The 19,159-nt window shown below is 47.4% G+C and overlaps 1 protein-coding gene and 1 long non-coding RNA gene across 7 annotated transcripts in view; one reads left to right on the top strand and one right to left on the bottom strand.

Annotated features, from left to right (window-relative positions):
• IGSF9 (immunoglobulin superfamily member 9) overlaps positions 1-19,159 on the bottom strand; it is a 69,958-nt gene that overhangs the window by 33,220 nt on the left and 17,579 nt on the right. The window lies entirely within an intron of this gene.
• On the top strand, positions 12-19,044 carry LOC310752152. The gene is made up of 3 exons (XR_014542855.1): positions 12-558; positions 1,563-1,632; positions 17,937-19,044. It is a non-coding gene; the product is annotated as an uncharacterized lncRNA (long non-coding RNA).

Here is a 19,159-nt window from a genome sequence, read left to right as displayed (position 1 = left end):
CAGTGTTTTATTTTAATACAATAAAACAAAAGCAGATATGAATGTAAATATTGTCCTAGTGCTTGCTATTCCAAAACATGAAAAACAAAATCTGCCTTTCGATGCACTTAATCAGCAGCTGCAATAAATTAGTTTAGATAATAATGCAATTACCATAATCATAATTTCATCACATCCATGGCACCTTATAGAATGGCATTAACAAAAGAGACGGGTCTCTGCCCCAAGGACTATTCAAGATACAAAGTGGGAGGAAAACTTAGGGAGATACGCAAATTATTGGTGGGGGGGGGGGTTAGTTTTACATTGCAACTTTTAGAAGGTAAAGTGTATTACTTCACTAGCTTCAAATTGTGGTAAGCGATCCAGTCTAATGCCCTTGGGGGCCCTTATTCTACTCAGAGGAGCGGCTAGCCTGAGACACCCTGAAAAATGACTGCTGGAGCTGAGGGAGGAAAAAACACATAGTTTAGGTGGTTACTGTCAAGAGCAGGATTAAGGGCTCTGGAGTCAAGGGCCAGAAAGAAAGAAAAAGCAGGCCTCAAGGAGGGATAAAAGGTAGGCCTTTAGAAATGAGTGGAAGGCAAAGTCTTTGAGGGAACCATCAACAATTTTAAAAACATGTTTTAAATCTTTGGCTTCTTATATTTTTCTGTCATGGCCTTCTGCAATTTGTGGTTTTATAAAGACCCCCCCCCCCCCAGTAATATTTAATATACGTTGACTTATTTTCAGGATTAGGAAAAAGAAAAGCAGCTGCAGACTGTTGTTGTGCTTTGGATCATTGTAAGCCGCTTGGCCTGAAAAAGAGACAGAGACGCTTTCAAATCTAAACTAATCAGAAACTTGCAGATATGAGTAATGAGGACAAAATCACCCCTGCTGTTTCCCCAAATGGGTTTGGCAGTAGTAGCTCACCAGGCCACCTTTGTATATCAGCAGTGGTTCTGGATGACAAACTTTGCAGGGGAAAGTTGGCTTAGGAGACAGTCTAAAGTAGATGATGGAACATGACCGGGCATTTGGGAACTTCGTAGGAATTGCAATTTGACCTCCCTATTCCACCAGTAAGTGGTACAGCCACAAGGGACAGGGCGAGAGGGGTTTCCTGGCTAAGAACTGGGCATAGCTTGTTTTGACGATGGAGCGGGGAGGATAAGAAACTTAAGGAAGCAGTGACCACAACCGGCCTAATCCTGCCCCAGGGCTATTATCAGACCTGTAATCGGCTCAGCAACCCTGCAGGCATTTGGCACAGACCCAACACACACAATGACAGTGCAGGCATCATGCACTATGCCCCTAGGAGCCCCCAAGAGTTGGCCAGCCTGACCCCTGCCACAGACTTGATAACCTGGATGTAAAGGGCCTGCAACGGATGACCACCCAAATGCTGAAAGAAATCATTCCAAGGACATCATCCCATGTCCTCATATTAAAGTTTACCAGGCCAATCACAGCCCCCCTGATTTTGGACACCATTCCAGTCCAGGGCATTGTGTATGTACGTGCATGAAGAAACAGCAGTCCTAATTGGCAGCTGCCACCTTCTTTTCCCACAGTGCTCCAGACCTGCACGACATACAGGTAAAAACAAAATGGCAGCCGTTATGGCAACGGCTAGAGCCTAAGGTAAGGTTACCAGATTTTTTTCAATGAATCCGGGGAAACTTTTCAACTTCAATGGATTTTGTATGGGGACTGATTTGTAAATCCGGGGACATCTGGTAACCTTAGCCTAAGGGCCATTTCCAGGCAGGTAGATTTTTCCATAGGTGAGTTTTGTACTGGACATCATTCTGCCTTCTAAGTTGTTCGGTTGCGCTTCCCCAACAAACCCAGAACATTTGCGTTGCAGGATTTTAGCAGGAAGTTACAGGGCATGCAAATTGGAAACAAAGCCGGATGTCTGCCTCAGAGATTTTGCAGGCACAAACAACACTGAAAGTGGGATTGCGTATACCACAATGAGCACAAATTCTTATAAATACACAATCTGGAGGGGCCCTAACTCTTCTACAGGAGACTGGAGGCAGGCATCAGAGCTAGGTGGGCACTTCTGGGGTACCAGGATCTGTCCAAGGGGACCGTGAGCAGATGCTGGGCCTGACTCTCCTAGAGTGAAGTGTGTCTCAATTCCATTTCAGAAAAAACAGGGCACCCAAGTGTTCAAAGTGTAAGGTGAAGGTAAAGGGACCCCTGACCATTAGATCCAGTCGTGACCGACTCTGGGGTTGCGGTGCTCATCTCGCTTTATTGGCCAAGGGAGCCGGCATACAGCTTCCGGGTCATGTGGCCAGCATGACTAAGCCGCTTCTGGCGAACCAGAGCAGCACATGGAAACGCCGTTTACCTTCCTGCCGGAGCGGTACCTATTTATCTACTTGCACTTTGACGCGCTTTCAACCTGCTAGGTTAGCAGGAGCAGGGACCGAGCAACGGGAGCTCACCCTGTCACGGGGATTCGAACTGCCGACCTTCTGATCGGCAAGTCCTAGGCTCTGTGGTTTAACCCACAGCGCCACCCGTGTCCCTGTACGAAACACCAAAATGGGTGGTGGTGGTGGTTGGGACAGAGACTGGCTGACTAACTGCTGATAGATCTCAGCTCTGATCCAGAATGGAAATCCTTATTTTTTAATTCCTTCCTGGAAGCAATACCAGTTTCCACATGGTTGACTTTGCACAGGTTAAGGCATTAGTTAAAGGCAGCTGCTCCAAGCTTCCCAATGCCTGGCAATGGGGAGGACCCAGGTGGAAGGATGCCCGAGGAAGTGTCTTGCTTCCAGGCTTCCCATAGGTTTTTGGCTCTCCCCTGTGAGAATGGGATGTTGGACTAGATGGGCCCTTGGCCTGATCCAGCAGGACTTCCCTTAGGTTCTCACTGCTTGGATTCCCAGATCCAGATCCTACTCCACCCAAGGGAATGGCCTTCTCCCCGCTGAACAAAAATGCCTTTGGAACAATAGATTAAACCCAGTTGATGGAGTTTAATTAGGAGGGCGCCATCCCAGCCCCCTACATCCCTCTCTCTGAAGCCAGCCAGCCAGGCTGCCTGCCTTGCCTAGCTCCCCTCCCCTCCCTTCAATCACCAGAGGGTCTTTGGCAGTTAACGAAAACCCATCAAGTGGCCTTAGCAACCGGCAACCTCCCATTGCTTAGCAACGGCCCTTTCAAAAGGCATACAAAGGTAGAATGGCCTGTCCTCCACCCCACTATGCTTAGCCACTGCCGGGCTGCACAGGAGGTGTGGAAGGCGCTGGGAAGAAGGGTGGTGCTTAGGGGTGGGGAGCAGAGAAATGAGTGGTTGGGGAAAGTGGGGGGGAGAGAAGTTTTGGGAAAGACTGCACCTGCAAGGTAACAGATGCTCTTCAGCAATGGTGGGGCCATGGGAGCATTTCTCAAATCAACCAATCACTGTGCCTAACTTGAGTGGAGCTCTCCTATTCCAGCAGCGGCTTCCGTGAGGGCTAGCTAGCTGGCTTAATTAATTAATTAATTAATTAATTAATTAAACTATCATCATCATATTTCATTTATGAATCATTTCCCATGAGGCATCCTGAAACAATTTACAACAACAATATAGTAAAAAACATATACAAAACAATTGCGTATACTGTATAAAAACAAAACAATTATATGCATGCCAAAACAGTTTAAAACGACAACAGCACATACATAAAATCAATTCAAATCCAGTTCAGATGCCCACCCAGTGGCATGGCTCCTGCTTTGTGTACAGAAGGTCCCAGGGTTCAATCCCTGGCAGTATCCCTGGAAAGCTGCTGCCTGTCAGTGCAGAGAGCACCGCGCCAGATGGAAGAAGGGTCTGACTTGGTATAAGGCAGCTTCCTATTTTCCTGACTCATAGGGCTATGCCCATTTCTATACGCAGTACAGGTAACTTGCATCTTACATGGAGGTTGGCCATTGTGAGCTGAAGCCAACTTGCGAAAAGCCAGAACAACCCCAGAAAACCATATAAAAACCATATTTTTAAAAATCACTGCACCTAATGGCGAGGGTCGATTGCAGCTCTTAAGTCTCCCTCCTCCTCTCCCTCACTGGATGATGCTCCACATGATAATGAGGACAGGGGCAGGAGGTACTGATTGGTAGCCGGGAGAAGTGCTTGGTTGTGGTTCAGATCCAGAGGTGGGTTGCCTGGGCACATCTGCTGCTGCTGGTTTCTTTGTGAGAGTTATGGTGATTGGCAGCAGCTGCTGCTGTTGTCCCGTGGCTCATCAGACATTTCCCTGTACGGTCTCTCAGAGTGTCTAATTCCACGGACGACATTGAGACTGTGTTCCATGGAAGGGTCAAACTCTGCAATCTGATCATTTGCATGCTTTATGACTTGGAAGAGTTGAGGGGAAAAAATCAGAAGGGCCCATCCTCATATTCTGAACTTGACCTGACCAGTTCCTCCAGCTCTCCCACTTCTTCCTGGATAAACAAAGCCATAATCACCCACTTGCCTGGCCAACCACATAACGTTCTCCAACATGCAATGCTTGGAAATCCCTTGAAATCGTGCACGCGTTCCTTCCACAAGTTCCGCCAGCATGCACTCGCTGTCTGAAGCTTGATTGCATCCACTGCCTGTTTGAAGCAGGTGATGCAATGGGCAACGTTGAAGGACTTCCTGCATGCTGCGAGATCAAGATCCAGATCAGCATCCATCACATTGTTCGCTCAGGAGAAGGTGAGCCATGTGTAAGCAGCCTCTGGGAATAGGGCAGTGTATAAATTGAATAAATAATAATAATAATTTTTAAAAATCACACCTTGACCCAGGGGCTGGATGAGGGAGGTAATTTTGCAGAGGGAGGAAGACAACCTCTACTTGCTGTGTGCAAAGCAGAGTCCCTTGGGGTACTCAGGAACACCATCCACAACCAGCAGCACTTTAACTGCAGCTGTTTCTCCTCAAGGTCACGCCTCACCTCTGGAATGAAGCAGTTGTGGAACCATTCCAGATATTATGAAGAAGTCACCCAGCAGATTCTTTTTCTTGCCTTTTTTTTGCCTCTTTGTTTGCAGATGCAGCCTCCCCTGTTCATCAGACATTCTTCAGGTGGAAGCAGATCTTAAAACTGTTAAGCCAACCTGGGCCAGCTTTAAATTCCTTGGCAGGCTGGTCCCCATCTGTGGTGGAAGGTCTGACATGGTCATAGGGGCTCAAAGCCTTTTGGTGCAAGCTGCTGCCATCCACAGGAACATGTTTCTGGTCCGTGACTTCCAGCCACAAGTTTAGTGCCTTCTCCATCTTCACCAAAAGCCTTACCCCACACCTGACTGGTCATCTTTGCAGTCAGTAGTACGCTTGCTGCCATAGCCCCGCAAATCTCCTCCTGCAACCTGATAGCACAGATGTTGGACTCGTTCTGGATGAATTTGTGCGCCACAGCACATGCAGACATGCCATCCCTCAAGCAGTCTAGAACGGCTAACCTCTTCCAGCGTGGGAACCAAACTCCTCCTCTTCAGTTTCTCAGCAGCTGATGATGACGACGACGATGCCTTCTGTTTTGGGGCTGTTATGAAATCTAAACCTCCTCCTCTACATTCCAAAACCTTCCATTGTCTCCCCAAACCTTTCCACAAGCCTCTATGGCCTCCTCCTCCGATCACTCTCTCCAACTGCCACTTCTGCTCACAAAGATTGCTGGGATTGCAAGCTGTTTCCCCCCGCAATCCTGCCCGATTTTCCTCCACATGTACCATTTTCATGCCATTTCCTCCCCCCCCCCGCAGTGTGCACAATTTCATTTACCTGTACCAGATTTTACCTGTACCAGATTTTGTATATTCCAACTATCCATGTTGACAGGGATGCTGTTGACCGTCACCTTGTAAGGAGGTATTGAAGGAGCACCTTTTAAACAGTTTTATAAACTGAGATAGAAAAGCTAGGAGCCAAATGCCACCTTAAACCTGGGTTTCAGTCGCTACAACTAAATGCCTAGGTACCCCACAGATCAGCTGATTTTTGCAGTGACACTGCATCAAAAGAGAAGCTTTCTCTGTCCGGAAAAGACAGGGGAGGAATCAGTTGATCCCAACAAAAAGTGCTTTGAACACAGGAGTCTTTAGGGTCAACATTGGCTCAAGGGGGACACCCCCCCTCCAAGCAATGCACCCACTCCTTCATTTCGAACTTGGGACAGGAGAACAAACAAACAAATAATACCAATCAAATGAAGAAAAGAATCAGCTAAACTGCCTCAGCAGAAGAATGTACAGCACATTCCAGCAAGCTCCTTGGCTCAAACAAACTAGTCAGATTCCCACAAGTGGCTGTTAAACAAGGAGGGGATCAAAAGGGTGGCCAGACAGTCGGGCTGAGAAGCCTCTCTTAAAAGCCGGTGACCCGGAAAAAAGGAAGAAGAAAGAGAAGGAGGAAGAAAAGGGGAAAGAGACAGGCAGATATTTGTCACAGTAACCACCCCACAAGAGGTTCAGCTCAGGCCTCAGACTGCAAAGCAAGCTTCTCCCATCAGCTCCACATTCATACCACACAGCGTCGCTGAGCTCAGATCAGGACAGCTCTGACCCCATCACAGCCAAGTCCAGAGTTCAGGTGCCTCTAGACTGCCAGCATTTTGTGGAAAGGATTTGAGTGCACACTGAGAAATGTAGCTTTGTGCAATTAAAGTGGATCGAAGCCTTCTGTTGCCTCGGTGCAACAAATCCACTTTCAACAAAGAAACTGACTTTTTTTATTTACTTGCATTTATGTAGATATCAAATATCACAATACAGTACAGAACAGAACAGAAAAGCACAGTAAAAACAATTAAGAGAACAACGTTGGTTGGCAAAGGATCTCAGGTTCTGCCTAAGATATCTAAAAGCAAACAAGGATGTTTCCTGCTGAACCACTATTGCCAAGGTTTTCCACAGGGGGTGGGGATGGGGGTCTGCCACACTAAAGGCCCGGCCCCTAGTAAATGACACCTGAAATTCGGGGGGGGGACCATAAAAAGTACCCCATCCAAAGACCTCGGCAACGGAGAAGGTCCATAAAGAATCAGGCATTTTGGGGCCAAGTTGTTTTAAGGCTTTGAAAATTAACACAATAAACCTGAACTTCACCCAGCAGCAAACTGACATCCAGTGCTGACTTTCTGCAGTTTGGAAAGTGATGGGGAAATGCATTGAAAAGTGTAGGATGACTAACGACTAACAGGAAGACATATGGGTGAATGCAGGATAATGCTCATTGGCATATAACCTCCCTGCAAACACATCAGAGTGAATGCTCAATAAAGGCAGCATACAGCCCTAACCACAGCATAAGCTTTGTGCAAGCAAACCAGGTTGTCTGGAGGAGCACCCATGTCCCAAGACCTCATTCAACACCCTGAATCATCTCCAAAGCACATGAATGTGATAAGAAGCTGCAAACCACTTTTTGGCTCGATAGCATCTTTACCTGCTCCACAACTGGCGTTCACAGGCCAGAGACTCCCCATTGCTGTGATGGGAAAGACATCTTGCTGCCAGAGACCCTGGAGAACTGCTGTCAGTCAAAGCAGACAGTAATGAGCTAGACGGACAAATATTCTGACCTTGGTATTAAGACAGTTGCCTAGGTTTTCTTGTTTTAAGGAGATTAAGTACTGCCCAATTAAGAAGTCAGTTCTGACAATGAAGAAGTCAACCCCCAAGTTTATTTCAGTACCAGCTAGAAAGCATGTTGAACTGGTCTTGGGAATGATGATTTGAATGTGGTGGGTTTGTTATAGCATTGAGAACTCACCTCCCCTTTGAGGGAAGGCAATCAAGTTCAGGGGTGGAACACATGCTCTGCATGCAGAAGGACCCAGACCGAAACTCCAGTTAGTAAGCCGGCAGGGTTGGGGAAGATCCTTCTCTCCTTAAGAATTTGGAGAGCTGCTACCCTCTATGGATGAATGATTTGGCTCAGTGTAAAGGTGGCTTCATATCTCTGCATCTTTCCTTTTCATTTAACAAGCATTATGCATGTTTATGAAAGGGCTATCCAAGACATCTAGCTGCTGGAGATGTAATAGGGGCAATGCAGCTTAAAAACATACAATGTTTTCTTACAATGTCCTATATGGGCAAATTTTTAGTAGAGGGATCAACACAACTGTATGGGGGGAAATCTTAAATTTGCAGAGGAAAATATCCTTCTGAATTATACACCTAACAAAGGAACAATATGAAGGGAATCTCCATGCCCTTAACTATAGCAAAAAGACTGGTATTGATGAACTGGAAGAATAAAAATGGGGCTCCTTTTAACGAATGGATAGAAGATATGTAGAATCCGGCATCACATGAACAAGTTGTGTATAAACGTAGACTTGCCATGGACAAATTCAGTGATATTTGGATGGGCAAACCTGTCAATAGCAGTCCCTCTCTAGCTTTTATTTTTCGTCCTAAGTTCAGTTCTCACATTTACATACCAGTTTGTGATTTTTTTAAAGTCCTCATGAAAATCCAGCAGCATTTATAGTGTGGCTGTCTCCTCATATGCACAACTTTGTGTATATTAATGTGCACATTTTTGCAAAGCTGCTTCCTCTTATATAATGCACCTTTGCATGCCATTTTCACTCACATATGCATTTTCCCAGACAGTTCACCCTAGCGTATGCATTTCCCCACATGTTACTTGGTTGGAGAATTGCACTGCAAAGTTCAGAGAAGGGCAGATTTCAAAAGGATGGCTATGTTTTGGTTCGCAATTGTTTTGGGAACTGCGAATTAGGTTAAGTTTGCCTTTCGATGAGAACTGAATCAAATTTTTCCATTGTCCCTACTGAGCAGCAGGGGCAGACTGAAGTTCTCAAGAAAATCTGAGAAAAGGCAGAGAGAAGCTCAGATCTTTGCATGGCCAATGCCTTGCTGTCTCCAATGTCAGCAGCCAGGTGCGCCCACTGGGAGCCCCTTACCCAAGACTCTCCCAAAACCTGGAGCCTGCAGGGAAGAGGGTGGGGGATGGAGTCAAGAGATCTCTAGGTTGCTTCACACGGCATAAACAAATAGGCCAGCCGGCCTCACTGCCATAAAGCCACGACTGTCAATATTACCACCCATAAAAAGAAGACCATGGACCCAACCCCACCCGTAATTACAACCTCCAACAGGAAGAAAGTAAACAGAGAGAAAGTCTGGTTTTCAAAAGCTCTCCATTTGCTCTCTGAAAATAAACACAGCGTGAAAGAAATGCAGACCAGGAGTAACCTTGACTGCGCTATTTGCATGTGTGTGCATGTGTCTATGTTAAACGGTGCTCCTAGGACTGTGGAAAAGGCCTGTATGAAGCTGGAAGATTCAGGACAGGCAACAGGAGGTACTTCTTCACATGGCGCTTAGCTAAACTCGCTCCCACAAGATGCATTGACAGTCACCAAGCTTTAGACAAATTCATGGAGGATGAGGCCTTTCTTTAGCCACAGTGGCTATGTTCTTCCTCCACTGTTGGAGGCAGCATGCCACTGCACTCAGGTCTTGCTTCTGGGCTTCCCATAGACATCTAGTTTGGCTGCTTTGAAGAAAAGATGCTAGACAAGACGGGTCCTTGGCCTGATCCAGCAGGGCTCCTTTTCTTATGCTCTTGCATTCCAGTCAGGGTGAACTACACCCTGGATTGCAACAGCTTGGAGTCAAAGGTAGCAGAGTGGGCTGTCCTGCTTCTCACTACAGGTAGGCAATTGATGTTCACAAATATTCCCAAGATTCTAGCCCTGCCTGCTCCTTTTTTACCTGCAAGGACGTCTTTTAACCAGGGGAGCGAGCTTCCTCACACCTGTGGTTCAGAGTGACAGCAGACCATTCTACCACAGCGAGCGTCTGCCGCTGGGGTGGGGAGTGGCTGTCCCAAACCAGGATGTGAGCTTGTGAACAGTTTACTGTGTTCAGAATTGCAGCCTATCCCAACCAAAACTAATTTCCTGCCCTTCAAATGAACTTATTAAATGAGTTTTACAATCTAGGGTAGGGCCAATCCCAAGTCAAGTGCCCAAGCAGTAGCAAACATATTACTGGAATGGAAATCAGAGGGTGGAACTCAACGCTGAGCTAAGGAAACAAAGATTTCTGCTTGCCAGGCAAAATGATCTTCTCTCCCCTCAACCACTCCGTTCTGGGGGTTCTTCTACCACCCCCAGAGCCGAATTGGGGGATGGCACAAGAGGGTGGGAAGCCCTCATTGCGTTAGCTCGACTCATTGTGACTACTCCCACTAGCACAGCTATTTACTTGAATCTAGTCCAGGGTATCCCCTAGGACAGGCACGTCCAACTCCCAAGAGACTGCGATCTACTCCCAGTGTAAAAAAACTGGCAGTGATCTACCCAATGTCATTGGAGAGAGGAGGCGCGTGTGTGGAGTGGGTGGGTGGAAGCGGGGGAAATTGACCTTAATTGTTGAGCTTTTCTTGTGGAGGGTTGCCCACAGTTGTTGAGCTTTTGGGGGGGGGGGGGTGTCGGGTTCTTAAGGTTTTTTTGGGGGGGGGAATGCCAAACATCGATCACCAGCCTGCCCTACGCTGCCCCTCGCATGAGTCACGCTTACTTGCAATTGCTGCCTCGCCAAGCTCCCCTCGCTGCTGCAGCGGCAGCGGAGGGACCTGGCGCCGGGGGACAGGGGGCAGGGACATTCCTTGCCCACTTTATTTCATCCTGTGATCAACCACAATCACCCATGATCTACCAGGATCACCCTGGGGATCTACCTATCGATCGTGGTCGACCGGTTGGACATGTGTGCCCTAGGAGACTGGGAGTTTTGTAGAGTTGGAAGGGAGCCAAGGGTCATCTGGTCCAACCCCCTGCAATGCAGGAATCACAGCTCAAGAAACTTCTTTTTAAAAACCTCCAATGAAGGAGAGCCCACCACCATCTCCAACTCCTCCTGCCATTTGCCTAATCGACTCATAAAGCCATCTAAGCCAGCAGCCATCAACCCATCTTGCGGCATAGTGTTCCGTAAGTTAAACTTATGGAACTGTCTCTCCCACCCTCCACTGTTCTGCATTTGTTACCAATCAACTTTGCTATGGCCACTGCAAGTTCTAGTGTTATGAGAGAGGGCAGAGGAAAAATTATCCACACCATTCTTCATCTCACTTCACCACCGTTTTAATGATTGCTTTCTTTCAACACTGCAACAACATCACACTGATATTTTATGAGGGCTCTTTCTCTCTGTGAATGTATATGAGATATATACATACATATACATACATACACACCACATGCACACTTATAAACAATAATAAACTTTTTATAAAATGCAGCAGCCACTCATGTTCAATGCTGGCTCAAGGCCTCCTAGGGCCTCTCTTGCCAACAGACTCTTCAGGCTTTTGCAAAGGGCCACCTGGGAGCCATGGCAACACAGTTTGAAATCCTTTCGGCTGACCTTGACAGTTCAAAAGGAAAAAGAAAACAGAGAGAGAGAGAGAGATATAAAGGGGCTGCTGTTCCACTCAGCAGACCCACCCACCTCTTTCATTCTCGCAGGCCCCAGCCGTGGGCCTCTCCTTCACCTCCAAGCCCACCCACCCACCCCAAACCACGAGGGAGTGCTGAAGACGGACAGCCTGCTGTCATGGGAACCATCCAGAACACCATCCCGCCCCCTGAGCTTCCCACACAACAGGCCCTGCCAGCTTTTGGAAGAAGGGTGTTTGGGAGAGATTGAAGGATCGCCCCCACACTCCACACACAGGGTGAACCCTCCGAGATGCTTTTGGCTTCCCTACTCCCATCAGCCACAGTGGGCATCGGTCAATGCTGGGAGTTGCAGGGCAACATCAGGAGGGTGACAGGTTGGCTACCCCGATCCCACGTGAGGTGCCAGGGCTTGGTTGGCCTCCCTGCTCTGGAGAATTAAAGCAGCATTTCTCAAGTTGGGTGCGGGCGTGTCTGCCTGTCAACAGTTTTACGTGTCTTTTGACCAATAGAGCAGGGGTTTACGAACCCCCTGGCATTGCAGAAAGGAAGGAATGGAGATTCCGATGGATGCTATAGCTGTGCCAGGCCCACAAGGCCATCTTGAAATGGTGGAAAGATGTTAAGGGTGTGAAAGCAGCCCTGCTGCCTCAGGCCAGTGGCCCATCTAGTCCGGCATCCTGTTCTTACAGTGGCCAATAATATATCTCTGGGAAGCCCACAAATGGAACCTAAGCACAAACTCCTTTTTTTCGATTCCCAGCAACTGGCATTCAGAGACATACTGTCTCCAACACTGGAGTAGAACACAGCCCTTGTGGCTAGTAGCCACTGGCAGCCTTATCCCTATCAGTCTCCAGTCAGATGGGTGGGGTATAAGTAATAATTTTATGATGTTGATAATGAAGGTATTTTGGGGGAAAAGGATGACAGGAACACAAAAGAATTCTCCTCCCTTCACTCCCCACCAGGAGTCTTTACATATGCAATCCAAGGTGCTCACTTATTGGTGTTCAAAAGCGCTAAATCACATGTTAATCAGTGGAGATGGGGACATTAGTGCCCATATGGGAAACTGCCCCACTGACCTCATTCTGCTCCTAGGCAGTCTCCACCTGCCTGCCTTTGCATCCAAGTCCAGGGCTTGGCACTGCCTGCCAGCTTCTTCCTCCTTCGTCTCAGGGTTGCCACTACAGGACTCAGTAAGGGGAAAAACTAGGACCAGTTGGCTCTGCTTGCCATTGGCTCTGGCTCCAACTACTGTGGGGCTCCTGCCCTGCCTGCCTCAATAGGCACCAGCCACCACTTGTGTTCATCCATCCATCCATCACAACAACAACATTGTTATTTATTTGCCGCCCATCAGACTGGGTTGCCCCAGCCACTCTGGGCAACTCCCAACAAAGTGTTAAAAGCACAATGAAACATCAACCGTCAAAAACTTCTCTAAACAGGGCTGCTTTCAGGTGTCTACAGGAGGTCATATAATCGTTTATCTCCTCGACATCTGATAGGAGGGGGTTTCACAGGGCGGGCGCCACTGCCGAGAAGACCCTCTGCCCGGTTCCCTGTAGCTTCCCATCTTGCAGTGAGGGAACCCCCAGAAGGCCTTTGGAGCTGGACCTCGATGTCCAGACTGGAAGATCTGCCACCTTCAGAAGTGCAGGGGATGGAGGGCCTGGAGAGGATAGAGGCTGGACAGCTCAGCTGGTTAGAGAGTGTGGTGCTGATAACACCAAGGTCGCAGGTTCGATCCCCATAAGCGACAGCTGCATATTCCTCAATTGCATGGGGTTGGGCAAGATGATTCTCAGGGTTCCTTCCAACTGTATGATTCTATGATAATATGGGCTTCCTCTGTGGCAGCCCCTAAATTGCGGAACTTCCTCCTAACAGAAGAGCATCCAGAAGGGATTTTGTTTTTGGGGACCCACCTCTTCTGCTGAATTTACACCATTCTGTTCCATCTTACTTGTTTTTCTTATATATTATTGTTGTCACCAACTTTGACACCTTACAGTGAAGGTGAGATAAGAAACCTTATTGATATGTAATAATTATAACACCCAGGCAGCCAGCACGAGACATCACTCCCTTCTTCTAATTAAAGAGCAGGAGATCCTGTGGCCCACGCAGCCACTTTTATTAAGGCTGACGGGCTTCCCAGGGGAATCTGCCAGTGGCCCACTTTAAATACCCAATAGGAGAACATCCCCCTCCTACGCCACGGCTGCTGCTGATGCAGCCCCATCTCCAAATCCCCAGTGCCGCCAATTAATAGCTAGGCTGAAAATCCCCTCCCAGAGAACAACCTTGGAATGACCCACCAGCACGGAGGCTGAACATTACAGCATGCAAAAGGCAGAACACACTTTTGCGTGCACACACACACAATTATCCAGGCCCTGTGCTCCAATGACCCTTTGGAACCTATCAACTAAAAAAACTATGCTTTGGTGGCGGCGGCGGCGGGGGGGAGTTGCTAGCCCACCTCATACCAAAAAAATATGAGTTTTTAAAAGTAAATTGAGGACTAGAAACTTAAAGCATTAGGTTTTTTCCCCAGTTTTGGAGTGAAGCAGGGTGATGCTTAGAGTCCCAAGAAGTAGCATTATTCAGATAATTCACAAACACAGTTCAGTAAATCCATAGTTGCTATTCCACATACATACATACACACACACACACACACACACACACACACACACACACACACACACACACACAAACTGACTGATATCAAGGCTTTTTTTGGCTGGACAAATAATGAAGCCTGCAAGATACAGTGGGTTTTAAAAATTTTAAAAAGTAACTTGAGGACTAGCACCTTGCTCTTTTGAAAGCAGAGCTTTTCAGAGCCTTTGGAATAAAGCAAGGGGTGCACAAACATCACAGTATGAACATCACAGCTGAGATCCAAAGGGCCACAGTGCAGTCTTAGAGCACATTGCTTTCCATGCAGAAGACCACAGGTTCAATCCCAGGAACCTTCACTTAAAAGGATCACATAGCAGGGTGGTGGGAAAGACATTCTCTCCAGAGATTGCACTTGGCACCTTGTGTGTGCAAATCACAGCGCACAGCTCACATTGTGCAGATGACACACATCAGGGAAGGGCCACCAATCAGTGGTAGAGCTCATGCTTTGTGAATAAAAGATTCCAGGTTCAAGGTTGAAAGAGACCCTGGAGGGCTGCGGTCATGTCAGTGTAGACAAAACTGAGTGAGATGGACCAATAGTCTGGTTAACAAAAATCAGCCCTCAATTCAGATCTATAAGGACTGGAGTTGTTATTTTTAAAAGGAGAGCCACGTCATACAGGAAGTACCAGGTTCAATCCCTGACATCTCCAGACAGAGACGAGAGCTGTTGCCAGACCAAAAATGCTAAGCTAGATTGTGAGACGACTGATTCTACCTAAAGCAGCTGCCTGTGTACTTTCTACTTTTCTTTGCAGTGCCACTTGCCACCTCACAGCACAGGCCAAACACACAAACCAAAGGTCTCCTTCCAAAAACCTCTTTGCATCCAATGTGAGGGCTCTGTGCGCCTTAGCAGAAGACCTGTCTAGGTAGGAAAGCTCCCAAAACAACACTGGTGTGGTTGGGCAGAGATGCTTATGGGTAGTCAGAATGCATGCATGTGTACAAACAAACACACAAACACACCACCCCCACCCACCATTCCCAGAGAGACCCCCAACCCCCTGCTCCATCACTCCCTCCATCCCCGCTTCCCCACCCAGCAGGAGCTGCCAAGCAGCCAAGGCTTCCAGGCAGGATTAGGAGATTAGAAAGAAACAAAGGGGCCTGCAAGCAGCATCCATCTGACCTTTGTGCCCCCACCAAGAAAAGGGCCTTTGTGCAGGCCCAGGCCCCAGCTCCTTCTCTTTCCCAGCCCATCAACAGAGCCGCTCCTTCCGTCTCCTTGCTCGCATCCTCTTGCTCTGCAGCCCCTCACGGGAGCATCACAGGGCACAGGTTGCTCATATAATCGCCGTCTGTGGGGTTAGGGGGAGTTCGGAAGCTGCTTTGATAGGAGGTCAGGCTAGTCTTTTGTAAGTTGCCTTGGGAGGGCTTTGCCACAAATGGCAGGGTACAAGTACCTTAAATAAAACAAACAGTTGCGTCTGTTCGGCTAGTGCACAAAACCTGTGGCGATCCAGATGTTACTGAACTGCGACTCCCATCACCCCTGGCCATAGGCCATGCTTGCTGGGGCTGATGGGAGCTGCAGTTCAGCAAGACAGGGCATGAGACTCTTGATCTCAGGGTCGTGGGTTCGAGTCCCACACTGGGCAAAAGATTCCGGCATTGCAGAGGGTTGGACTAGATGTCCCTTTCAACTCTACAATTCTATGATTCTGTGAGAAGATCTGAAGGCCCAGAGGTTCCCTACACCCGTGTTAATGGCTCTCTGACAGAGGAAAGACTTCCCATCTCCTTGGAAAGGCCAAGGATTGAACCTGGGACCTTCTGAATGCAAAACAGGTGTTCTGCCGCTGAGCTGTTGTGCCAGGCGTGGTGGCAGTGGTCATTAAGGTCAGGTCAGGCCCTGGACTGAGGACCTCATGAACTGAAGAGGGTCCCTTACTGGCCCAGCTGCATCACTATTCCCAGTCTCTCCTGAGGGACAGCCCAAATGCTTAATGTTTGTTAAGGGTGCTGGGATTTATAGTTCTGCAACAAACTACAGTTCCCAGCATTCTTTGAGAGTGGCCATGACTCTTAAAAGAGGTATAAGAGTGCTTTCAATGGTGAACTAATCACCAGGCTTAATTCTTGGGCTGCTCTTTCATGTGAGAGAAAGTGACAGGTAACCTTTCCAAACCTGGTGCCCTCCAGAAGTTTTGGATTACAACAGGTCAGGGCTTATGGGAGTTGTAGCTCAAAAGGGCACCAGGTTGGGGGAAAGCTGTGATAGATGAAATACAATTCCTTCCCATCTGGCCCCCTTCAGGATAGTCCAGGCTCCTTCCCTGAATATTCTTGTTTTCTATTAAAAAGTAAGCCTCTAGTCCTCTTACTTGCAGATGTAATGAAAATATGTCCAGTGTTATTGTACAGTTAAGTAGTACAGCTCAGTAAGTTGTAATACAATTAAATGATTATAAACACATTAGGCTACCTGTAGTTACGTTATATCTGTTCTGCAAGACTCCATGGCCTGCTAGGCCCCTCACTCTAGGGTTGTCATATTTCAAACAAATTGTTGACTCTTTATTTAGAAAATTCCCAAAGGTATTGAGTTGTTTTTTGTTTTTTTGCAAGGCATCCCAACTCCCATAAGCCCTAGCCAGTGGTCAGGAGATGATGGGACTTGTAGTCCAGCAACTAACTTTCTTTCTTTCTTTCTTTCTTTCTTTCTTTCTTTCTTTCTTTCTTTCTTTCTTTCTCCCCCCCCACAAACAAACGTACACACAGGGGCAATTCTGTATCTTTAAATGCCTCATCATGCCTAGTTTGTCCCTCAGCCAGTATATACTCCAGAACAAACACCTAATGGCCCCCCAAAACCATTTGTCCAGGCCAATGCCTTACCCCAAAAGACCCAAGCAAATGCACTGAAACAAATCACAGAAATTGCAAGCATTTTCAATACGAATAGCTCTTCCTAGTTTCTCTGTCTCTCTCGCACACAGGGATTGAAGCGGTGCCTGCTCCCGAGCCCAGGGGGTGCGAAGCAAAAGCGTGCCCAGCCCTTCAGCTCCTCATCCCCCAACTCACCACCACCAGCCCGTCAATAAAGGGTGGGTGGTGGGCAGACTGTGCTTGGGGCATTTCCTGCCTTGCTTCAGCAGGCACCCATTGATGCATGCAAAGCCCCTTTCCCTTGGGGAGCCAGCATCCCTGTCCGCCTGCCCCACTGCAGGCTCAGTAGCGCAGACCTCTCTGCCGCCCAGGGTGATGGGGGCTGGTTGGATCTTCACGCTGTCTCTGATCAAATCAGACAGTGTAGGGTGGGTAACTCATGACAAGGGAACCCCACCTGTCACTCTGCGTGGCCAGCCAAGCGTCCCTCCTGAGTACCTTGCGTTAGACACATACTAGCTCCACGCCACCGAATTATGCATGGTGCGGAAGAAGTTGGTAGGAAAGAAAGGGTGAAAACTTTCCTCTAACACTGGAACTCAGGGAACACCTGATGAAGCTGAATGCTGCAAGATTCCAGGACAGACAAAAGACAGAACTTCTTCACACGGCACATAGTAAAACTACAGGTTTTTGCTTCCAGTGGAGGCTGTGACAGCCACCAACCTGGACGGCTTTAAAGCAGGATTAAACAACAGCATGGGGGGGGGGGGAGGAATGGCTACTGGCTACAATGGCTTGTCCTCCCTCCATGCTGGAAACAACAGGTTGGGAGAGTGGCTGCTGCATTCAGCAGTTCCTGCTTTTGGTTTCCCCAAAGGCCTCTAAGCTGGCCATTGTGAGATCAGGGTGCTGGATTAGATAAGCCACTGGCCAGCCTCTCCTTATGTCCTCGTTTTCGTACAGGTAACTCCCACCTGGACCAATGGGAGTGTGAGCATTGCGGACAAACGCCGGCTCCCTCGGCCTGAAGCGAGATAAGTGCCGCACCCCATAGTCGCCTTTGACTGGACTTAACCATCCAGGGGTCCTTTACCTTTTTATTAAGCATATGACAAAATATTTTACTAGTTAACAAAAATGTATGGGTTGTTTTTTGTTTTAACCAGATCACATTTCTTATTTGTTCAAGTTTGCAGCTCTGGCTTAGAGTGTGTGTCACAATTTGGTTTGATGTGCACAAAAACAAGATGAGAAACTCATCAAATGCCAAAAAACCAACAAGAGTCTAGATTTGAGATCCTGGTCCCCATCCCCCGACTGGTCCTGCCTCCTTCTGTTCCCCTTTGGCTTCTTCTATCAATCAAAATATAAAACCCTACTAAAGCTCTTCAGGACAAACTTGCTCTGTAAAATCACCTTGACGTACGTGAAAACAGAGTCATAAATAAATAAATAATAATGATTTTTTTTAAAGTCCAGTACATTGTGAGTAGGGAACCTGTGGCCCTCCAAATGTTGTTGGACTTCAACTCCCATCAGCCACAGCCAGCATGGGAAGAGATCAGGGATGATGGGAGCTGTAGTTCAGCAACATCTGAAGAACGAGAAGTTCTGTGTCCCTACTGCATTCCTTTTTTGGAGAGGAGGAGGAGGAAGAAACAGAACCTAGTTAGTTCTGCCATGGCCCGGTTATTATCAGATTGTGATAATATGGAAGCAGGCTTTTAAACTGGTGGTACCACTGCTGTGGAATGCCCACCCTACTGAAAGACGAGAGGCCCCATCAGTAGTACTGGCATGCTGCCAACCCCTGGAGACCCACCTGTTTAGGCAAGCATTCCTCTGAACTTGAAGCTCCAGATGTAATCATTTTTAACTGTTTTAATTTTTACACTTTTAATCTGGTTTTTTTATTGCATATTTTCACTGCAGGTGTTTTCAATGCTTTGTGGAAATTATTTTAACGCATATTAAAGAATACACAATGTTACATTCCATATGATTTCTTTTAGTATTTTAAACTTGTAAACTTATCTTGGCCACCTTGGCAGAAAAATGCAATAAATAAATAAATTCATATTTCAATTAATGTATGGATTGTATAATTGATTTTTTTCACTTGAAAACACCCTGAGAAGCCATTTTGTCATGTAAGTGGCGTATAAAGTTAATAGTCAATAATAATA

This window comes from Podarcis filfolensis (genome assembly GCF_964270895.1).
Source record: "Podarcis filfolensis genome assembly, chromosome: 16".
Taxonomy (NCBI): Eukaryota; Metazoa; Chordata; class Lepidosauria; order Squamata; family Lacertidae; genus Podarcis; species Podarcis filfolensis.
The sequence above is the reverse complement of the archived record's forward strand: the minus strand, read 5'-3'. Positions and strand labels throughout refer to the sequence as shown.